The following is a 22371-nucleotide window of genomic DNA, read 5'->3' as shown; positions in this document are numbered from 1 at the left end:
CAAAATATAGTTGATTTATAATACTATATTAGTTTTAGGTATATAGCATAGTGATTCACTATTTTTATAGGTTATATTCCATTAAAAATATTATAAGATACTGACTGTAATTCCCTGGCTATACAATATGCATCTTTGTTGATTATTTATTTTATACATAGTAGTTTGTGTCTCTTAATCTCATACCCCTTAAACATGCCTTCTTCTCCCTACTAGCAATTACTAGTTTATTTTTTATATCAGAGGGTCTGTTTCTATTTTGATACATACATTTGCTTGTTTTATTTTTTAGGTTTCACATATAAGTGATATCATACAGTACTTGTCTTTCTCTGACTTGCTTCACTAAGCATAATATTCTCTAGCTCCATCCACATTGCTGTGAATGGCAGAATTTCATTCTTTTTTATGGCTTAGTAATATTTCATTATTTTAATATATTTATATATACAAATACAACACGTCTTTTTTTATCCATTCATCCGTTAATAAGAACTAGGTTTGCTTCTATATCTTGGCTATTGTAAATAGTTCTGTTATGAACATGAGGATACATGTATCTCTCTGAATAATGTTTGTTTTTTTTTTTTTTTCCTGGATATATACCCTGGAGGAGAAATGCTGAATTATATGGCAGTTCTACTTTTGGGTTTTTTGAGGAACCTCCATACCAATTCCTATCAAGGCCACAGAAATTTCCATTCCCTCAAAGAGTGTTCAAAGTTCCCCTTTTCTCCACACCCTCCCCAACATATGTTACTTGAACACTTTTTGATGATAGTCATCCTGACAAGTATAAGGGTATGTCTCATTGTTATTTAGAGTCTAAGGAAAGATACATACATGAATCTTTGGGCAGTTTTTAGCAAAAAAAAAAAAAAAAATCTGTTTCTTTTCCCCATTCAGTCAGGGAAAGAATAGTTTCTTCTATTCTATGGTGCTGAGACAAATGAAAATTCAGATGCAAAAGATAAAGTTGCACTGTTACCTCATACCATATACAAAAGTTAACTTAAAATAGACCAAAGATCTAAGAATAAGTGCTAAACCCATGAAACTCATAAAAGAAATCACTGGGGTAAATAATCTGCATTTGGCTTTGGCAATGAAATAAAAATACGGGCAACAAAAGAAAAAGAAGGTAAACTGAACATCAAAATTTAAAAAGTTGGTGCATAAAAAGACACTGCTGAGAAAGTGAAAGCATAACACATAGAATGGGAGAAATATTTGTAAATCACATATCTGATAAGGGTATCTAGAACATATAACTAGCTCTTACAACTCAATAACAAAAGACAAACACCACAACTAAAAAAGGGGAACGGCCCTTATAGATGTTTCTCCAAGGGAAATAACATTGTTGGCAAGTACACTAAAAGATTTTCAGCATTATAAGTCATTATGAAAATGCAAATCAAAATCACAATAAGGTTCCATTTCACATTCCCAGGGCTTCCCTGGTGGTTCAGATTGTAAAGAATCTGCCTGCAATGCAGGAGACCTAGGTTCGAACCCTGGGTTAGGAAATTCCCCTGGAGAAGGAAATGGCAACACACTCCAGTATTCTTGCCTGGAGAATTCTATGGACAGAGGAGCCTTGTGGGGTCACAAAGGGTCAGACACAACTGAGTGACTAATGGCTTCACTTTCACATTCCCCACAGTTAATATGATAATGAAAGAAATTAAAGAAAGAAGCTAGAGAAAGAAAGAAAACAAAAAGTGTTGTTGAGGATATAAAGCAACTGGAAACCTCATACATTGTTGGGTAAAATATGAGATGTTTCATCTACTGTAGAAAATATTTTGGCAGCTCCTCAAAAAGTTAAATATAGAATTAGTGCTTAACATCTTAACATATAGAATATGTGCTCAACATCTTTAATCATCAGGAAATTAAAATAAAAACCACAATGAGGTATCACCTTACACCTATTAGAAAGGTTATTATCAAACAGGAAAGAGATAACAAATGCTGATGAGGATGTGGTATAAACTGGAAACAGAAGATACAGCCACTATGGAAAACAGAAGGGAGGTTCCTCAAGAAATTAAAAGTAGAACTGAATTACCAGATGATCCAGTATTCTCATTTCTGTACATATCCAAAGGTAGGGAGGGCAGAACTAGCATCTCAAAGATATAGCTAAACCCCCATGTTCACTGCAGTATTATTGCATTATTCTCAACAGCCAAGGTATGGAAGAAACCCAAAAGTACATCAATGGATTTATGGATCAAGATCTAGAAAGATACAAACACACATTATCAGTCTTTGGGGGGAAAAGCCTGTCATTTCCAACAGTATAAATAAATATGGAGCGCATCATGCTAAGCAAAATGAGCCAGAGAAAGGCAGATACTATATGATATAATTTAAATGTGGAATTAAAAAAAGAAAAAAATCACCTTATAGTAACAGAGAAGAATACTAGGGGCTGGGGAAAATAGAGAAAGGCTGATTAAAAAAGTATAAACATTCAGTTATAAGATGAATAAAATCTCAGGATCTAATGTAAAATATAATGACTGTAGCTAACAACACTATTATCTAACTGAAGTTTGCTAAGAGAGTAGAACTTAACTGTTCTCATCAAATTAAAAAAAAAAAAGATTAATATGTAAGGTAATGAATGTGGAATTAACCAGATGGTGGGACTCTTTTCAACAGTATATATATAAAATCACCTTGAAGTGAAGTATAGTGAAGTGAAGTGAAAGTCACTCAGTCATGCCCAACTCTTTGTGACTCCATGGACTATACAATGCATGATATTCTCTAGGCCAGAATACTGGAGGAGGTAGCCTTTCCCTTCTCCTGGGGATCTTCCGAACCCAGGGATCAAACCCAGGGCTCCCACAGTGCAGGCAGATTCCTTACCAGCTGAGCTACAAGGGAAGCCCCAAATGACTCTGATGGATCCTTTAAGGGGCTTTCCAGGTGGTTCCAGTAGTGAAGAACCCGCCTGCCAATGCAGAAGACACAGGAGATGTGTGTTTGATCCCCGAGTTGGGATGATCCCCTGGAGGAGGACATGGCAACCCACTCCAGTATTCTTGCCTGGAGAATCTCATGGACAGAGGACCCTGGTCGGCTACAGTCTATAGGGTTGCAAAAAATTGGACACAATTGAAGCGACTTACACACATGCACATACGCTTTAAGTATCTTACAATTTTGTCAATTATACCTCTATAAAACTTGAATAAAGAAAAGCAAACTTAAAAAATAATATTGGAGGAAACAAAAATGAGATACACAAAGAAATGTTGAGAGGATGTTGCTCTCTTCCAAGGAGAACAAGATAGCCTAGGCTCAAACAAGGCAATCAGTCAATTCAGTTGCTCAGTTGTGTCTGACTCTTTGCGACCCCATGAACCAGAGCACACCAGGCCTCCTTGTCCATCACCAGCTCCCAGAGTCCACCCAAACCCATGTCCATTGAGTTGGTGATGCCATCCAGCCATCTCATCCTCTTTTGTCCCCTTCTACTTCTGCCCCCAATCTTTCCCAGCATCAGGGTCTTTTCAAATGAGTCAGCTCTTCACATCAGGTGGCCAAAGTATTGGAGTCTCAGCTTCAGCATCAGTCCTTCCAATGAACACCCAGGACTGATCTCCTTTAGGATTGACTGGGTGGATCTCCTTGCAGTCCAAGGGACTCACAAGAGTCTTCTCCAACACCACAGTTCAAAAGCATCAATTCTTCTGCACTCAGCTTTCTTTATAGTCCAACTCTCACATCCATACATGACTACTGGAAAAAACCATAGCCTCTACTAGATGGACCTTTGTTGACAAAGTAATGTTTCTGCTTTTTAATAGGCTGTCTAGGTTGGTCATAACTTTCCTTCCAAGGAGTAAGCGTCTTTTAATTTCATGGCTGCAGTCACCAGCTTCAGTGATTTTGGAGCCCCCCAAAAATAAAGTCTGACACTGTTTCCCCATCTATTTCCCAAGAAGTGATGGGACCATATGCCATGATCTTAGTTTTCTGAATGTTGAGCTTTAAGCCAACTTTTTTACTCTCCTCTTTCACTTTCATCAAGAGACTTTTTAGTTCTTCTTCACCTTTTGCCATAAGGGTGGTGTCATCTGCATATCTGAGGTTATTGATATTTTTCCCAGCAATCTAGATTCCAGCTTGTGCTTCATTCAGCCCAGCATTTCTCATGATGTACTCTGCATATAATTTAAATAAGCAGGGTGGCAGTATACAGCCTTGAAATACTCCTTTTCCTATTTGGAACCAGTCTGTTGTTCCATGTCCAGTTCTAACTGTTGCTTCCTGACCTGCATACAGGTAGTAAAACCAGATAACTTAGATTTTAGAGACAGAATTGACAGGATCAAGTTCCAGAACAAAAAAGTGTTTATGAAGCCTCATTATTCTAGAGTGTGCTATTACATACTTCTGATAGCCCCTTAGGTCTCTCTGGGTTTTACTTCTATTATGTAACCTACTGTGTTTATACATAACTGCATTTAAAAATATCCTCCCAAGTTTATGCCTGAGATAAAATCTTACTTCAAAACATCAGGAAGAGACTGACCCTGCGGTTAGATGCTCAGCTGACTGTGGTGTGTGTTACCTAAAAGCTACTTGAAAGTTATTTTGATCTCTGAAAGACAGTTTAAGCTGATGCCTCAGGGAAACTCTGAAGAATGTGTTACTAACGACAGCCTAGTCTTTAAATATGTTTTATTATTTTTAAATTTATATTATTGAAGTATAATTGCTTTATAGTATTGTGTTAAATATGTTTTAAGTAGTCTCTATTACTTATGTTATTACATATAATATTTTCAGTATTATTTTACAGACCATTTACCATAGGACTTCAACATTCAATTTTAGATGAAGAAATTATGTGTATCTTAAGGAGTAAAACTGCTTTCTAATGAAGAGGAATCTTGAAGGCAAAATGTTATCTGAATGGGCTGTTGGAACCCAAGTGATGTGTAAGCAAATGCAGGTGGTATAACACAAGTCATTCTGCTTGACTTGCAAGTCCTGCCAACCTATTCCCATTGTCAGCATTGTCCTCTCTTATAATGAAGAACATTACTCATGAAAACAATATGCCAAGGGTGGGAAGGGGGAAAATCAGATGACTGAATAAGTTTGGCCATGCATAACTTCTGTGATCCTAAGTAACAGTACAAAGAACAAAGGATCTACTGGAAGCCAAGTTAAGCAGCGCACAGACACGAGGAGTTGGAATGGGAACTGAGCTCCTGGGGGCTCAGATAGTTACAAGTTTGCCTGTAATGCAACAGACCCAAGTTTGATCCCTGGGTCAGGAAGATTCTCTGGAGAAGGAAATGGCAAAACACTCCTGCATTCTTTTCTGGAAGATCCCATGGATGGAGGAGCATGGTGGGCTAAAGTCCATGGGGTCACAAAGAGTTGGACATGACTAAGTGACTTTCACTCACAGACATGAGAAGGCCTAAGATAGGGATATATTTTGAGAATCCTTAATCTCAGAGGTGATTTTGAATCAAGATGTTAATATGAAAAGGCAAATAACAGAGTTCATATCTTAGAAGGACTCAGTGAAATCAGCCAACACTTCGGGAAGATGAGGACCTTCCATTATGTCATATTATTTAAGTGAAGAGTCAGCACATAGGAACTGGGCTCTGGAATATAGTGTCAGCTCCAGAGAGATTCCAAAAATTCTCCACAGACAAATGAGCACTGAGCACTTTCTCAGTTTCACAAGATTCTATCCCCCGTCCCTATGAATAGATCTAGGTTACAATCTTTGGGAGCTTCATGAGCCTTGGCTTCTTAGAATAGAAAATCTGTCCATCTGGTTATGACTCAAAAGTTCCTACTCTAGTACTTAACAAGGATTCTGTACAACACCTATTTTGAAAGAAAGGTCAACACTATGAAGGATTATATTAGGCGAAAGCTGTGAGGTCCATAAGAAACTTTAAATAAAGGTGTAGACTGAGTTTCTCTATGAAATTCCAAAACCAAAATGCCTTCCCATCAAAAAACACCCAACCTCCCACCCATCCACAAAAAGAAGAACCTCTTTGGAAGGTAATGGCTAGAAACAGGGTTAAGGAAGAATCCATAAAACTGACACTGAAATGTGAACTGATTATAGCACCACAAGGGAGTATGTCAGCCTGACTTTGTTCACCATTATCAAATAAACATAGTACTTTTTTTGAGCTCCTCTTGCGAAATTTATTTACTCTAAGTCAATTTCCAGACCCAATTAGCATTTTGGCCCAGTGAAACTTTTCCCTTACAGTATGATTTCTGACTGTGAATTAAATGAAATAAACATGGATTCCTTTTCCTCATCTTTTTAAAAATATTTCCTCATAAAGCACTCATCTTCATGACTTTCCTGATGTGAATGATACTTTTTCATTAAATCAAAAGAAAATGACAACTGTAACAAAATTTTACTGACTTCAGCTTTGGCTTGAGTGGACTGAGAAATAAAAACAAATTTAAAGTATAATCCATATTCTAGTATGGAAAACAACATGTGCAGAAAAGTGTTACAGAACAAAGGCTGTGTGATAGTAATTAAAATGCCCACCGAATACAGAGTTAATAGGAAGTAAAGATAACAAACTTCTCATGTACATTACACACATTTTTTTTCTGACAAATATTTTAGTCTTGTTTTCTCAAAAACACAGAAATGTTATTGTAGTCTGTTCACTTTGCACATATTATATATATATATATAATAGCTTTATCTTACTTAATGTACCGTATCTATATCTATGATACTCACCTTATATATCACTATTAGATTAAAAATAATTTAATATACATTAGTCTGAGTACACTATGATTTCTAAGTTAAAATCACCAACTAAATATTGAGCAGTTATTAAAATATAAATCTCAACTACTAGCGTTCTTTCCTTTTAATTGCATAATGACAAGAAACCTTGTCATATAAAATTTAAATTTTACTTTTTAAAACTGCACCCATGGATTTTTTTTAATGTTTAAATAATTGTGTCAGATTTCAGAACTTTTCAAGTAACATAAAACACTTTTCATTTTAAGAGATCAGGAAAATGAGTCAACCTTTCCTTTAAATGAATTTTCTTTGCCTCTGGCAAGCAGTTGTAATTGAAACCTACTTTCATATAAACCCTAAGAATCAGGTTCAAAACAGAAATTCTGACAGTCTGTTTACCATAGGAATTGGTAAATATGTTTAAAAAAACAACCTTTGATATCTTGAAATGTCGCTTGATTATACACCTACCTGGGTATCTACACCTACATGGCAAAGCCATGTAGAGTGGAGTCTCCTCAGGCTCTAGAATATTTAATCTATAATAATTAGGGTCATTACAATGTCTCTGATTTGAATACGAAATGATGTATCAATGTCAGCACATTTTAAAAGCAGTTTGGGACCTGGATAATTGATTCTAAAGGTACAAATCTGCCTTATTTTTCAGTTGTTTAAGTTTTAAAGTTTTGAGCTTTAAATCTCAGACAGCTGAAAAATAACAGACTCTCCCTAGTATTTCAGGACAACAGTGTTTACATTGCTAGATGTCCATCTTTAGTATCTGTCACCTGACTCCAAGACTGTTCATGAGATAGTCAATTCAAGGCAAAGCATAATTTCTACAGTTAAGGAACTTACAGACTACCTAGCTATGTGGGCATATAAGCTATTAGTTGCAAGCTATTTAAATAAATACTCACATGAAAATTTCTTTAGAAAAGAGTATCCCAGAAAATAATATTCCTGGAAGAAAGTAATTAATTGTCTAGTTTGGGTTCAGGGAAAATCCCTTCATAGAAGAAAAGGCTTTTGAGTAGATTTTAGAATGACAACTATTAACACAAAATTTACATGCAGATAAGGTAACAGGGGGGCTTCCATTGTTGCTTAGCTGGTGAAGAATCTGCCTGCAATGCAGGTGACCCCGGTTCAATTCCTGGGTCAGAAAGATCCCCTGGAGAAGGGATAGGCTACCCACTCCAGTATTCTTGGGCTTCCTTTGTGGCTCAGGTGGTAAAGAATCTGCCTGCAATCCGGGAGACCTGGGTTGGATCCCTGAGTTGGGAAGATCCCCTGGAGGAGGGCATGGCAACCCACTCCAGTATTCTTGCCTGGAGAATCCCCATGGACAGAGGAGGCTGGCAGGCTACAGTCCATAGGGTCGCAAAGAGTCGGTCATGACTGAGCGACTAAGCACACATAGAATGTAAGAGGGGAGGGAAAAACAAAAACAAAAATCTGTGGGCAAGTTATCTAACAGTTGCGCACCTGTTTCCTCATCTTTTAATTTGGAAAAATAATCCAGCTAACCTCTATGGTATTCATTAATGGTACATTCATTCTGGAGGCTTGAAAGCATAAGACTATTATTTTTTTATCATTATTTTGATCAAATGTATAGATTCACAAATGACTATCTGCAGCTGCATGTATTTTTATATTCCTATATAAAGAAATCATACAAAAATATTATTCATTACATCAAGGTAGAATTAAGAAGAACAGAATGAGTTCAGGAGGCCTAATCTAATTTCTATGGTTGATTCTCAAGCTTAGTGTTGCTCTTCCTTTCAACCATGTGAAAAAATATGCATTTTCAATTTTTCATTTTCATTATTAAATAAAAATAGAAATAATAGCAGGGCCTAAGCAAAATTTTCTTTAGAATTGAATCTTAAATGTCTCCTTGCTCATGGGATTATCAAATGATGAAGTTGGCAACATTTTGAAGTAATTGTTGTAATCAATGAAATAATACTTTTAGTGACTATGTGCATGTTATCCTTTGTGCGCGGGTTAGTCACTTACTTGTGTCCAACTCTCTGTGACCCCCATGGAGTGTAGCCGTCCAGGCTCCTTTCTCAGTGGGATTTCCCAGGCAAGAATACTGGAGTGGGTTGCCAGTTCCTTCTCCAGGGGATCTTTCTGACCCAGGATTCAAACCCTGGTATCCCACATTGCAGGAAGATTTACTGTCTGAGACACCAGGGACTAAGTCAATTAAAAAAACTTTTAATCATAATAATATAATGGCATTTCACTGAATTACTAAGTTAAAAGATTAAGATTATTCAAAACAAAATTTAGTGATCTTGATAGATGTATATTTGCTTTTAAATAAATGCTGTTTTGCTCAGCTGGCATTTTGATAAATGCTGAATACAAAAACACTAGGTATATTATATTCATATAAAATTAACACAAGAAAGGTTATTTTAATTGACATATTTATAGTAGAATATATCCCTAGAAAAAAATTCAGATGTGTCAACAAGACATAGAAATAAGAGGATGTGAATTCTACTCTCTAGAAACTAATTTGTGTAGAAAAACAGAATTTGGAGATGGAACTTTGCATTTCTTAGTAATGTCACATATGGCTTAAATAAATACAATTAAATTGAATGTTTTCTTCTTTTTTAGGTATTTACTCAATTAAAATTAGTGACAGCATATTGCTGTGCATAGCACATAATCACCCATGTGTAGTACATAATTACCTATGTATCCATTTCTCCCTCAATATCATAAATTATAAAACATAACTCATTGTGTCTTCAGTGGAATATGGAACCTAAATGGAAATTTGAGGAAAAAATAACGTTTAATTTTGGAGTAATGCATTTAAAAAAAAAAAAACACTAACTTAATGGGAAAAATAGGAGTAGAAGACAACTATTGCACTAGAACAAACAACATTTTGCAAGTATTACCATATTTTAAAATGATGCTAATAATTGAGTTTCAATGTGTAAGTGTTCTGAAATAAAATAGCTTATTCTCACATGATATTAATAACAGAACAGTTCAAACATTTAAGTCTAAAAAGTCCCAGGCATTATGCTGTAGACTGATAGTAAAAACAAATACATATTTTAAATGTCAAAGGCTTTGCATCTAGTTGGGAAGGTATAAGACCAGTACTTTTATTTCAAATGAAAACTATACACTTATCTAAGAAGGGGATTATCTGTAATTTGCTTTATACTGTATCTCGTTTTCTTATGTGGAAACAGTGATAGATAACTATTTAATGAATATATCTTAAGCAAATGAAGATATGGATACAGAGACAGCCGTTTGAAAAAGCACTTTAAAAATAGAGGTTAAAGAATGGCTTTTCATTTGGAAAAAAGAAACACAAGTCGACCCAGTGAATCATATTCGTTCATTCAAAAGTTTAAATGTCCTGCTATCAACTGTAATAGAATAGTCAAGTGTTTGTAAACACTGTCTCACAGTGCTTATCACCATGAATAAGGCAAAAGAAAATTTTAAAAGTATGGTCAGAATATGGCCAAAAGCACTAAGGAATACTAAGTTCAAAATTTATAGAAAAACTTATCTCTTATAAGCAAATAGCAGCTGTACCAGAAAGAAGTGTCTAAAACTATGTCAGTAACAGCAGTACAAGTGCTTTTAAGACATTGTCACATGTAATCCTCAGCTCGATTCTGTGAAATAGACATTATTATTGTTCTTATTTCACTGATAAGAGAAATGTATGCTTAGAGAAGCCAAGTGTCTTATTTAAAAGCATACAACTCGTAGGCTGCAGAGATAGGAAATAAACTCACGTCTGTCTGACTTCAGAGCCCACAAAGTGGGACTCCTTTGTGGTCTAGGGGTTAAGGCTCCATGCTCCCAATGCAAGGGGCCGGCCGGGGTTTGATCCCTGATCAGGGAATCTAGTTTCACATGCTGCAACTAAAGATACCACACACCGCAACTAAAGAACCCTCATACTGAAACAAAGACGCAGAACAGGCAAATAAATAAATAGTTCAAAAAAGAAAAAAAAGGAACCCAAATGGTTGTAGTGTTTACAGATGGCACTCTAAGAATCGCTGCTACACTGTTATAATAATGCTAATAATACAGAAAGAACAAAGTTACTCAGTGTTGGGTATATGTGAGAAACTATTAAGCTTTTTTTTTTAATCATCACATCAAGTTATGTCTTAAGCATTATTTTCATGAATTAAATGGCCAGAAAACTGAGTCCCCGAGGTAAAATACATAACTTGCCTAAGATTATAAAGATAGTAAATGACAGCTTAGATTCAAGATCAGATGTTTTGAAAACCAAATTCTTTTCTGCTGTGTTGCCAAAGGAATTAAAGTAATGGCCACTAAAATTTGGAGAAATCTGTCCATAATTGGTGATTTCTCAAATAAAAAATGGCATTACCCTAAATACATCCAACACCTGAGCCAGATGTTGGCTCTAAATAATGTAGTGGGTCATTACAGCACTATCAAAGAGACCCAGATACTTGACTTTCTCTAGAAAAAGCTAAATTCTTTTAAAATGCTCCTTTATTTTTTTTTTTAAAAAATTAGTATAATATTTTTCTCAGATACAATAGTTTTACTATCTTCATATTTCAATGAAACTTCTTGCTAGGCATATAAAAATATTTAATTACATCTTTCCTTTGCATATAAATATAGCAATGAGTCCTGTGTAGTGACAAATTACTATAGCTTAGCACCTATGCCTTTCATAATATGGTCTATGCTTAACTGTCAATCAAGACTTACTTACATGCCACTGTTTCAACATAAATGCTTCACTCTTGTAAGCCCTGCATTATTTTTCCCCACTGTCTATGCTTTAGCTCATCATGTTTCATTTTAGAGAAAATACTTGACTAGAATCACCTTCCCTAAAAAAAAGAAACAGCAATTCGATTTGCAAATGCACAGTATTTTGCAGCACTTTGTGACCTATCTGGCAATTCCATTAAAGGTGACAAAACATCCTCTCATTAACATTAAAACTCTGATTTATAATCACCATTTTAATTCCTACTGAGACACTTTTAGATAATACTTCTGGGAGTAGTTTCAATTATCTGCTTACAATTATTATTTAACTGCTATTGTGTAACATATTTGGAAGACAAAACTATCTCAAATGCTGGTATCACTATCCAAGAAGGCTGCTTACTGATAGTATAAGTACTCTCCTTCAAATGTAGTTATAAACAAATCCTCTATATGGAATATTAGGGGAGGTAGTACTAAAACATCTGGACTTTACATTATTGTATTTTTTTGTTATCATTAACTGCCTTGCTTTACAGGGTTTGTCAGAATGCTGAAAGTGTCAAGTCTATCTATCACAAGACACGATGATCTTTTGGAGGTCTGTGTTGAGCAGATGGTCAATGTCTGTAGCCAGCATGCCTGCCAGTGTTACACTGCATTTGCTTCTGTTAGCAGCGCATGCATCATCAGCTCATACTCCACATCTAAGGGAGATGGAATCATTCTCACATTGTCATCATTATTTTCTTCTATTTTCTGACAAGAAGACAACCATGGATTTCTAAAATATGTATTTGTTCAGTTAAGTATCAACTTGGCAATATCCTTGGCAATAATTTTTATAACTCATAATGCACTTTGTCATATTTTCAGACAGTGGAGGGGTAAATTCCTGGTAATATCATATGTCATGACGACTGTAGACAGTTTTTTTCCAAGTCCTCTCTGCTTTCCTGGAGGACTTCCAATTGTATTTTTGTCCAGTTGACCACTCTCTGCTACTCTAGACCATATAGTGAGACGTACTGTAGCCTGCCAGGAATTTTGCCCATGGAATTCTGTCCATGAAATTTTCCAGGCAAGAATATTGGACTAAGCAGCCATTCTCCTCTCCAGGGGATCTTCCTGACCCAAGGATCAAACTCAGGTATCCTGCAATGCAGGCAGATTCTTTACCATCTGAACCACCAGGATAGCCCCCCAGAGGGAACTATCAACCTTAAATAGTTTTTTCTGGCCTAAGCAATATCCAATTTTGAAACATGTGTATCTGTATCTATATACATATAGATAACCTTCCTTTTCTACCTGAACTTCTAAGTAAGCCATAGGAAATCAGTTGTCTTGCCACTGAATGATGAACAGCTGTGGATAATAAATGATCAATATGGAATGTTTCACCATTCTGTTACATTGTCCTTTGAACCTGAGCTTAGTTCTATGTCAGATTGCATCAGAATCTGTCTAATTGTTTTCCCCACTTTCAACCATGCAAGTTTAACCCACATATTTTATTATAGACTGCCATTTTCCTTTTAGGTTCTGTTTAGAAACTGGAGTGTTTTTCCCTCTAATTTTTAGATTAGTCAAAGTTTTCATTAATATTAGAATGGTCCTTCATGCTTGTGTTAGGATAACCAAATCAAATCTGTATAATGTGAACTTTAAAAACAGCAAAGTTCCTTGGCCCAAAATCTATCTGAAAAGAGAGCAAAGAATTAAATATAATACAGAGTAGATCAGTCAACCAAGAAGTATTAGTGTCCAAGGCTTCTGAATAGGCACTCAGCAGATTGTTTTAATAGTATTTTATGAAAATATTTACTAGTGTTTGATGTAAATATTCCAAAGCAACACTATGGAAATATTTCACAATGAAACTGAAATCTAAGGTAAGCTAAAGCTTTATCTATCTGTATACTTCAGTATTTCCTGAAATATAATGTGAAAGGTATCACCATGATGAAGAAACTTTGTTCAGACCTTTCTAAAAGGATCATTAGGTTAAGTTTGAAGGATCTACTCGTGCATTTCAAAATAATCTATTCTATTACAGAAAATATAAATCTTTAGAATTTTATTTTCGTTCATATCAAGACACTGAAAATATTGATTTTTTGTATTAGGTTTGAGTGAGAATTTGTTTCTCTTTTCACTTACATCCAACAATTTCTTTTCCACTTGACTTTCCACAAATTATCTAACTTCTGACTACGAGATGAGTAGGATGGGGCATCTCATCACATTTTCTTCCAAGATGCTTCTTACATAGAAGAAAAGTTCTGACCAACCTAGACAGCATATTGCAGAGACATTAACTTTGTCAACAAAGGTAGTCTAGTCATAGCTATGGTTTTTCCAGTAGTCATGTATGGATGTGAGAGTTGGACTATAAAGAAATCTGAGTGCCTAAGAATTGATGCTTTTGAACTGTGGTGTTGGAGAAGACTCTTGAGAGTCCCTTGGACTGCAGGAGAGCCAACCAGTCAATCTTAAAGGAAATCAGTCCTGAATATTCATTGGAAGGACTGATGCTGAAGCTGAAACTTGAATACTTTGGTCACCTGATGCGAAGAACTGACCATTGGAAAAGACCCTGATGCTGGAAAATATTGAAAGCAGGAGAAAAAGGGGATGCCAGAGAATGAGATGGTTGGATGGCATCACCGACTCGATGGACATGAGTTTGAGTAAGCTCCAGGAGTTGGTGATGGACAGGGAAGCCTGGCATGCTGTAGTTCATGGGGTCGCAAAGAGTCGGACACAACTGAGCAACTGATATGAACTGCTGCTGCTAAGTCGCTTCAGTCATGTCTGTCTCTGTGCGACCCCATAGACAGCAGCCCACCAGGCTCCCCTGTCCCTGGGATTCTCCAGGCAAGAACACTGGAGTGGGTTGCCATTTCCTTCTCCAATGCAGGAAAGTGAAAGGGAAGTCGCTCAGTCGTTGGACTTCTAGCAACCCCATGGGCTGCAGCCTACCAGGCATCTCCGTCCATGGGATTTCCCAGGCAATAGTGGGTTGCCATTGCCTTCTCCGATCTGAACTGAGGATGGGGCAAATCACTACCTGCCTCTTGGAACGAAGACACTGATAATGCGATAAATGCCTTTATTTCCCGAGATTTGGGCTACAATGGTATGAGCTAATTCATTTGGCCTTTATAGAATTGAGTGAAAAGTCAAATGTATTGAGGCTCACAATCAACAACCCCGCGTTTAAACTCAAAAGAATAATAATAATAATAATCCTCTATATAGTTTGTAAACAGATTTATCCGTGAAGCTAAAGCAATGTTAACAATGTTTATTTCTTATATGTTTGAGAAGATTCAGTTGCTTAAAATATTTTAGAATAAATTAACATCACCATTTTGCATTTTTTTTAATGGGATGTCTAAAAATTACAAAATCAAATACATACACTAAATATAATACAAACACTGCAATTCATTTCCTCCCTGTTTATTTAAAACCTTTGTGTTTTAAGAAAGACTCTCTTAAGTAAGGGCATATGATCTTAATTCCTAATTATTTTAGGAATGTGAAAATCTGATCATCTATGTGTGGCTGAAATTTAAATTAGGAATAAATTCAACTTCCATCATTCTCAGAAATCTTATTAATATATAAATAGAGTTTTGGATTTTAGCTAAGGTTTACAATTGCTCAGTGCATGATTCATAAACACTGGGAATAACTGATATATATACTTCAATGAGACAGCATTCATTTATATTTGACCTTAAAATTCTTAGAAGTTCCTAATCTATTATTGATACTGATTTCAGATTCTTTCCAAACCCCTAATTCTACTATGCCATAGCAATATATTTTAAATTTGGAGTACTCAAGTAAAGAGCTTTTATGGCTAATTCTCCAAGATTATTTTTGAGTGTGGCTTTGTTACATCCCACATTTCTGTATACATAGGCTCCCCTAGGGTGTTACTGCCTTACTTCTGATTCCATTCTAAAGGTAAATCCCACCATCTGGGAACAAAGTCCATTTCATAATGTTTCCAAGGAATGAGAAGAAATTATTGCACTTTTGCCTCCTTCTTCCTGGGTCTCCAAATCCTTCTGGTTAACCTATGCAGTATAGATAAACTTAGAAAGGTTCCAGATGTGTCTAAATCTTTGTCATAAAAAATTAAGATAAATGGTATGGTAAAATTGGTATAAATACGGTAAATTACTTATCAGCACAATTACCCAATCTCATTTCAGTTTAAACAAACAGGTGATTAATTGTCCCAATCAATAGTACACAATATTGTAGGCTTGAGAATAGTTTTCAGAATAAATAATCTGGCTAGGAAATTCAACACTCATGTGTAAGTTTCATCGACATGATAAGGGTAGTAGTAGTTACTTGATGTTAATATCAGTTTTACTTTTCTTGCTTTTCAAGCGTCATGTATACTTTAAGATATTTTACAAAAAAAGGAAATAATTCTTAGAATAATAATGCTAAAAAGAAAGCAGATATAAAAAGGAGTAGAATTCATAGGAGGAATGAAAGTTTAATAACAAGTTCTAAGAATCTAAGATATACATTTTAGCTTTGGAGTAAGGTTTTGTGTGATACAGGAATTTTTTCTTTCTGAAAACATGAGTTTAGGATTATTGATATATTATAGCAATAAATTAATACTGATATTCTAGTGGGAAAAATCATAGAGTTAAAATATATTCTAGGTTATTGAAATAATGGAAAATGTATAAGAGCATAACTTGAAATAGAAATGAATAAATGATCAGTTCCTGCAGTCTTATTAATATTGACCCAATGGGCTTATGAGGATGGGACTCATAGCAGTATTCCTTCAGGTCAGCGTATTTGAATGGTTCTAGGAAGAGTGAAATGCAACTGATTAGGGTAGCACAAAACCTGTGAAAAATGGAATTAATTATTTCTTCTCTTCATTTTGCCATAGGTAGTGTTGTGGACCATTTAAAACATCTGAAAAGTAGCAATGAGTGAAATAAGCTAGGTCCATATTCATTATGACAACTACAGAATCTTCCATAAAAATGATCATTAAAGTAATAAAGAATAGTGCAAAAAAATCGATTCTTTTCAAATATATCACAAGTAAAGATGTTTTAATTAATAAATGAATGCACAAAATAAATTTAGCCATTTGATTCCATTCATTTCTGTTTGTTGAGAAATGATTTATTCCACATTAAATATCATTTACTATAACTCCACGTCATCGGCTCCCTTTCTCTCTTTTTTTTTCCCTTTCTCTTTTACCATGTCATTTTATACATAAATAACCTAGTCAAATATATTTATCCTTCCCAGGGCCCTTATCCATTAAATTCTGTATATTTCCAAGAGATATATTTGCATTAAACAATATATTTGATCAAAGACACTGATTTTCTCAAGTATATATAGCAATAAAAATAAAATTAAATTGCAACAAGCACTATTACAGCAAATTTCTCTGCATGGAATACATTACAACACAGAGTTTTCAGGCCACAGTGATTGAGGTCAGAATTATATTTAGCAGCCTCATAGTCTTGAATGAATTAATAATCTCTCAAAGATTCAGTTCCCTCAATACAAACAAGTTATAGTAATACTTATCATTCAAGTGGTTCAGAATACTAAATGAAGTGAGAAAAATATGCATTAGTACTGAAACATAATAAATTATGTTAACATCTCCAACAAAATATGTCATAAGTAGCTGGGTATGTGCACTGTGGAAAGAATGCAGAATTTTCATACAAGCTAACTTCGGTTTGAAACTTGGCTCCGTTAGTTATCAGAGTTGTGTAAGCATGAGTTATTTATGTAACATTTTTCAGTCATCCACTTGCTCATTAGAAAAACTGGGAAAATAAAATTATCAGAGAATTATTATGAGATTTATAGAAGACAACTCCTATGAAGCTCTAACACACACAAAATATGTTTAGTAAGTATAAGTTTCCCTTCTGCTTTCATTGTATAGAGTATATACTCTGCTCCACAGCACACACCTGCGAATTATTCATTCATTCAAGAAATACAGTACATCTCATAAGTGCAAGATACATGAATGGATGTCCAATATTTGTGAATATAGTAGTGCAAAAGAGAGACAGTGTCTCTACTTTCATGAAACATTCATGTTAATTCAACCATGTCAACAAATAAATGAACACAATAATTTCAAATAGTAATAAAGGTCATCAAGAAAAGGAGGGTGCTGTGATAAAATAATTATATGAAAGGGAAACTAAAGTGGGTGGTCAGGATGATGTCTGAAAAGATAATAATTCAGCACGATAAAAGAAGACTTTAGCCATACAATAACTTGTAAAGAGAGAATGTTTGGCAAGAAAAGAGCAAAGTGAACAAAATTGGGTATCATGATTAAAGATTAGACAGCTGTACTGAGTTTGTTATAGGGGTCTTTGAGTTATAGAGAAAAACAAAAGGTAGCAAGGCTGGAGAATGAGAGACCATGAATCAAATATTCCCTGTGGAGGGAAAAATCTATAAGCAAGACTTATAGATCATTTAAAACCAATTTATGATAATACAGATACTTCATTTCAAATAGAAAACCATGTTACAAGGCTTCCAGAATTCAAGAAAATTTCTTAGTTTAATCCAAACTGCAATGTGATAAGCTAAAAGCTCACTTTTTTAAGCGCTATTTGTGTTTTTATATGCCTTTTTAATATCACGTTATTGCAGGACATAATCCTATATAAACCACTGGGTGAAAGGATAAAATTAATTTAAAATAATTTTCATTGTAATTTTTTCATAAGAGAAAAAATAAAACAACCTAAATAACCAGTAGTAGAGAATATATTGAATAAACAACTATTTTCTGATACAAAGGGATATAACTATTTAAAAAGATGATACAGGTCTATACTAGTATAAAAATATCATTAATAAATTAAATACTAGGTTATAATAACATAGTTTTAACACAACCTATGTAATAATAAGTAATTTTCTTTATACAACACAAGTGTGTGTGTACATATGTATGTATAAAATCATAGCTATCTATTTCTACATATGAAATATTCAGTAATGTAACATGTTCATTTTGGATATCTTCAAGCAATTTTTTTGATTGAAGCAAGTATTTTTGATTGAATTGTTAGTTTAAAACATATCCTATGGATGTAATTTTGCTTATAAATAAGATTTTATGTAGCCAAAATGGAATATTGTATTTGAATTTTAAAATAAATAAAAGACCCTAATAATAAACATTTTGGCTTATTTCTCAAATTAAATCATGGTTTTACAGTATTTCAAATAATTTCATTCCTATGACAGCTTTCCATTATTTTAAAGTATATTATAGTAATAATATATTTCAATTAGTATACTATATAAGCACTAAAAAATACCACCTCATTATACATTTTTAAACTTTTAGCTATGCACATTTTCCTTCAAAAATAATATTTAAAATTAACAATATGATGAAATTTTTACTTTATTTGAATTTTACAGATCTGTAAGTTTCTACTTCAATTTCTAAGAAGACAAGCTTATTTTAATACTCTTATAAATCACTGCATCTTATTTAAGGAAACCAAAGATAAAACATACTACAGATACCAAGAGAATAATACTTAGGTCCTCACAATTCAAATGAGGCATTGGCAATAGGGACTGTGGCCTGCCAGCCTGCTCCATCTATGGAATTCTCCAGAAAAGAATGGAGTGGGTAGGTATTCCCTTCTCCAGGGGATCTTCCCAACCCAGGGAATGAACCCAGACCTCCAGCATTGCAGGCAGATTCTTTACCATCTGAGCCACCAGGAAAGCCCAGCAATATGGACTAAGTCTTGATATTTCTAGCGTATGATATATTCAAGAAATAATGAAGCCACAGAAAATGAAGTCAAGCTAAAAGTTCAAAGATGTAAATGTAACATCAGTTTTCACTTTGGGAATACATCAGTGTTAGGTGTAAGTATCCCCAATGTTTGTTTTTTATATTTCATATAAACTTGGGAAGAGTGGGATGACACCTCTTAAAGTAGAAAAACAGAAAATGTCAAGGTTCTTAAAAGGAACTTAAAATAACTGTTTACCTATCCATCCCCTTGAAACAAGTATGGCATTGAGTAATAATATATGAAAATTAGTGTGAAAACTGGATTTAAGTTGATACGCTTGCAGGTGTCAAACTTGCTTGAATAGATGGAATATGAAATTTCAGTTACTTTCAAACATTTACATCTGTTGGATTAGTGCTTATGGATGAGGATGTGTGTGTGTGCAAGTGTTTATGTGTGTATTCTGCACTGCTAATGCAGTTGATCCAACAAATTCAGTTAGCTTTCATCTGACTTTCTCTAACTTCCAGTGTCAAAAATTGATTATTATCAGAGACAAGAAAAATAATGGAATATAAAGCATGGCTGATCAAAACATTCTCTAAATATGTCAAAAGAAAAAAAATCTAAGTTGAGCAAAAAAGTGCTAGAATGTATTGATTCATTAAAAGCATAAACAAGACTGCTGTGATAAGAATTTTTAAAATACTTTTTTCATGCAGAGAATTTGATTTTGAACCAGAATATAAATAGAACAAGGTCTCAGTTGTGCTTTTTATAAACTATTGCACCTCATACCAGACTGTCTTAGTATATGAAAAGGACAATTAGATTATTTTAAAAATTCCTTTCTTTTGTGAAAAATTAAAAATCTGCAATAACCTACTGCTAATCAGTCAACACCAGGCAGTTTTGCCACAATAGGCAACTATTTGAAAATTGTAAAACTATAAACTTTGACTAATGCAGTTAAATGCTTAGAGTTCTTATCCAGCCCAAGATTATGACTTTTAATTCCAGGACAGACTGACCTCTTCATCTGAAAGAACCTTTATAGCTTAAAGCCCTGCTGCAGTCATTTTCTTAAATTAATCAGATTTCCACACTGGGGTTCCACAGCAGGAAAGTGAATTCATACAAATGAACTCTTTTCCCACCTGCAGTTTCTTTTTGGTTCCAAATAGCCTTCTGCAATGATTTATTTTACATAAAGAATTGTTCCTGATAAATGCAAAGGTAACTTTCCTAAGCAAAAACACATAGTCATTCTGGTCTTTAGCTCCAATTAATCAATAGAGGGGAGTTGAATACTTTCTCACAACTATGTGTCACTGCCGTGATCAAGCACTGTATTTTATCAAGACCATGTGTATGTATTATAGTACTCACTACAGCTAGAAAAGTAACCAAGAAGAGTTATTTTTGTAGATTTGTGAAATTTATTAAAAGTATATTTTCTTCATGTACAACATATTTACAGGAGAATTTTACTCATTTTACCCTTTTAGAATATTCCTAAAAAAATTAGAGAAAAATTTTAAAAGTCTGATAATAAAGAGAGTAATCAAAAAGGAAAATCCATTGCAGATAGGTTACAAATCCTGAATCCCCAAAAGTTATACCTTTCTGATCATAAAATAGGCTCTATGCTATATGGAATAACAGCATGTAAAGATGTACATGTCCTAATCCCAGAACACTGTGAGTAATTTATCCTATAAGACAAAGAGGACTTGAAAGATATGACTAAGATTAAGGATGTTAGGTGACTCCATGACACAATGGAAAGCAAACTGGGATTCTAGGGGTTGAAGATTAAGGGCCTTGCAATGGGGAGACTGTACCAGATTACCTTTGTAGGCCCTACCTGATCATGAATCCTTAAAATTGGAGAACCTTACCTGGCTGTGGTCTGAGGGTTGTAGGATTATGGAATAATGGCAAGACAGATGAGACCTTGCTGACTTTGAAAATGAAAAAACAAGGCCATGAGCCAAGCAATGTGTGAGGTCTCTAGATGCTCAGATTATAGGAAAATAGATTCTACCCTAGGGCCTCAAATGGAATGCAAGCCTACCTACCTCTTCAGCAGAAGACTGTATTGGATTTCTGACCTATAGATCTGTAAGATAATAAACTTGTAATCTTATAAACCAGTAAATTTGTGGTAATCTGTTATAGAGCAGTAGAAAATACAAGACCAGCGATTAACCTGGTGGTCCAGTGGCTAAGACTCCATGCTTCCAATGCAGGACATGCAAGGTTCAGCGCCTGGTCAAGGAACTAGATCCTACATGCCACAACTAAAGACTCTGCATGCTGCAACTAAAGATACTGCATGCTACAACTAAGACCTGGTGCAGCCAAATGAATGAATAAATGAGTAAATAAACATTTAAAAAAAGAAAATAAATATCAAAACTGAAATCTCTCCCCCACGCTGTTTTTCTTATTGAGATCTTAAAAGGCAAATCAGACAGTGATGGGTTTATATGTTATTATCTGAAGATTTCATGTCAATTGTAAAAATTAACATGAAGTGGACATTTAATTTTTGGTCTCTCAGTATCCCCTCTCTCCATTCTTTATAAAATCCAAATTTGGGAGGTTCTTTCTTAATGTGTACCTTCTTAGTGAAAATGTAAATCAAGTACCTTCCTCCTTCCAATAGCCTCTGCCAGGATGGTGCAGCAAATTATCCAAACCAAGTAAATGAAATCCCTTCCCTAGGGACTTTAATTGTTAAACAGGAATTCAAGGAAGAACAAAGACAGGTAATTGTTTTCTTCAGTCCAGATGCTCAGAACTACTCTGATTTCTATAGTGTTTTGGTTACAACCCTCAATATCCAACTTTCTTGAATATTCATTTGATATTTCTCCACATAATAGTATTATTGTTTAAGACCAGAACTTATTCCCATAGTTTGCAATCAAAGATTCATAAAGGATCTATATAGCACTTGAATCAATGCATATGCACATA

The 22371-nt window shown here is 34.6% G+C and overlaps 1 protein-coding gene across 1 annotated transcript in view; it reads right to left on the bottom strand.

The window, feature by feature from the left end:
• The window catches only part of LRP1B (LDL receptor related protein 1B), a 2064747-nt gene that overhangs the window by 1289680 nt on the left and 752696 nt on the right, over positions 1 to 22371 (bottom strand).

This window comes from Odocoileus virginianus, chromosome 13, assembly GCF_023699985.2.
Source record: "Odocoileus virginianus isolate 20LAN1187 ecotype Illinois chromosome 13, Ovbor_1.2, whole genome shotgun sequence".
Classification (NCBI taxonomy): domain Eukaryota; kingdom Metazoa; phylum Chordata; class Mammalia; order Artiodactyla; family Cervidae; genus Odocoileus; species Odocoileus virginianus.
Note: the sequence above shows the minus strand (reverse complement) of the source record. Positions and strands in the feature narration are given on the sequence as shown.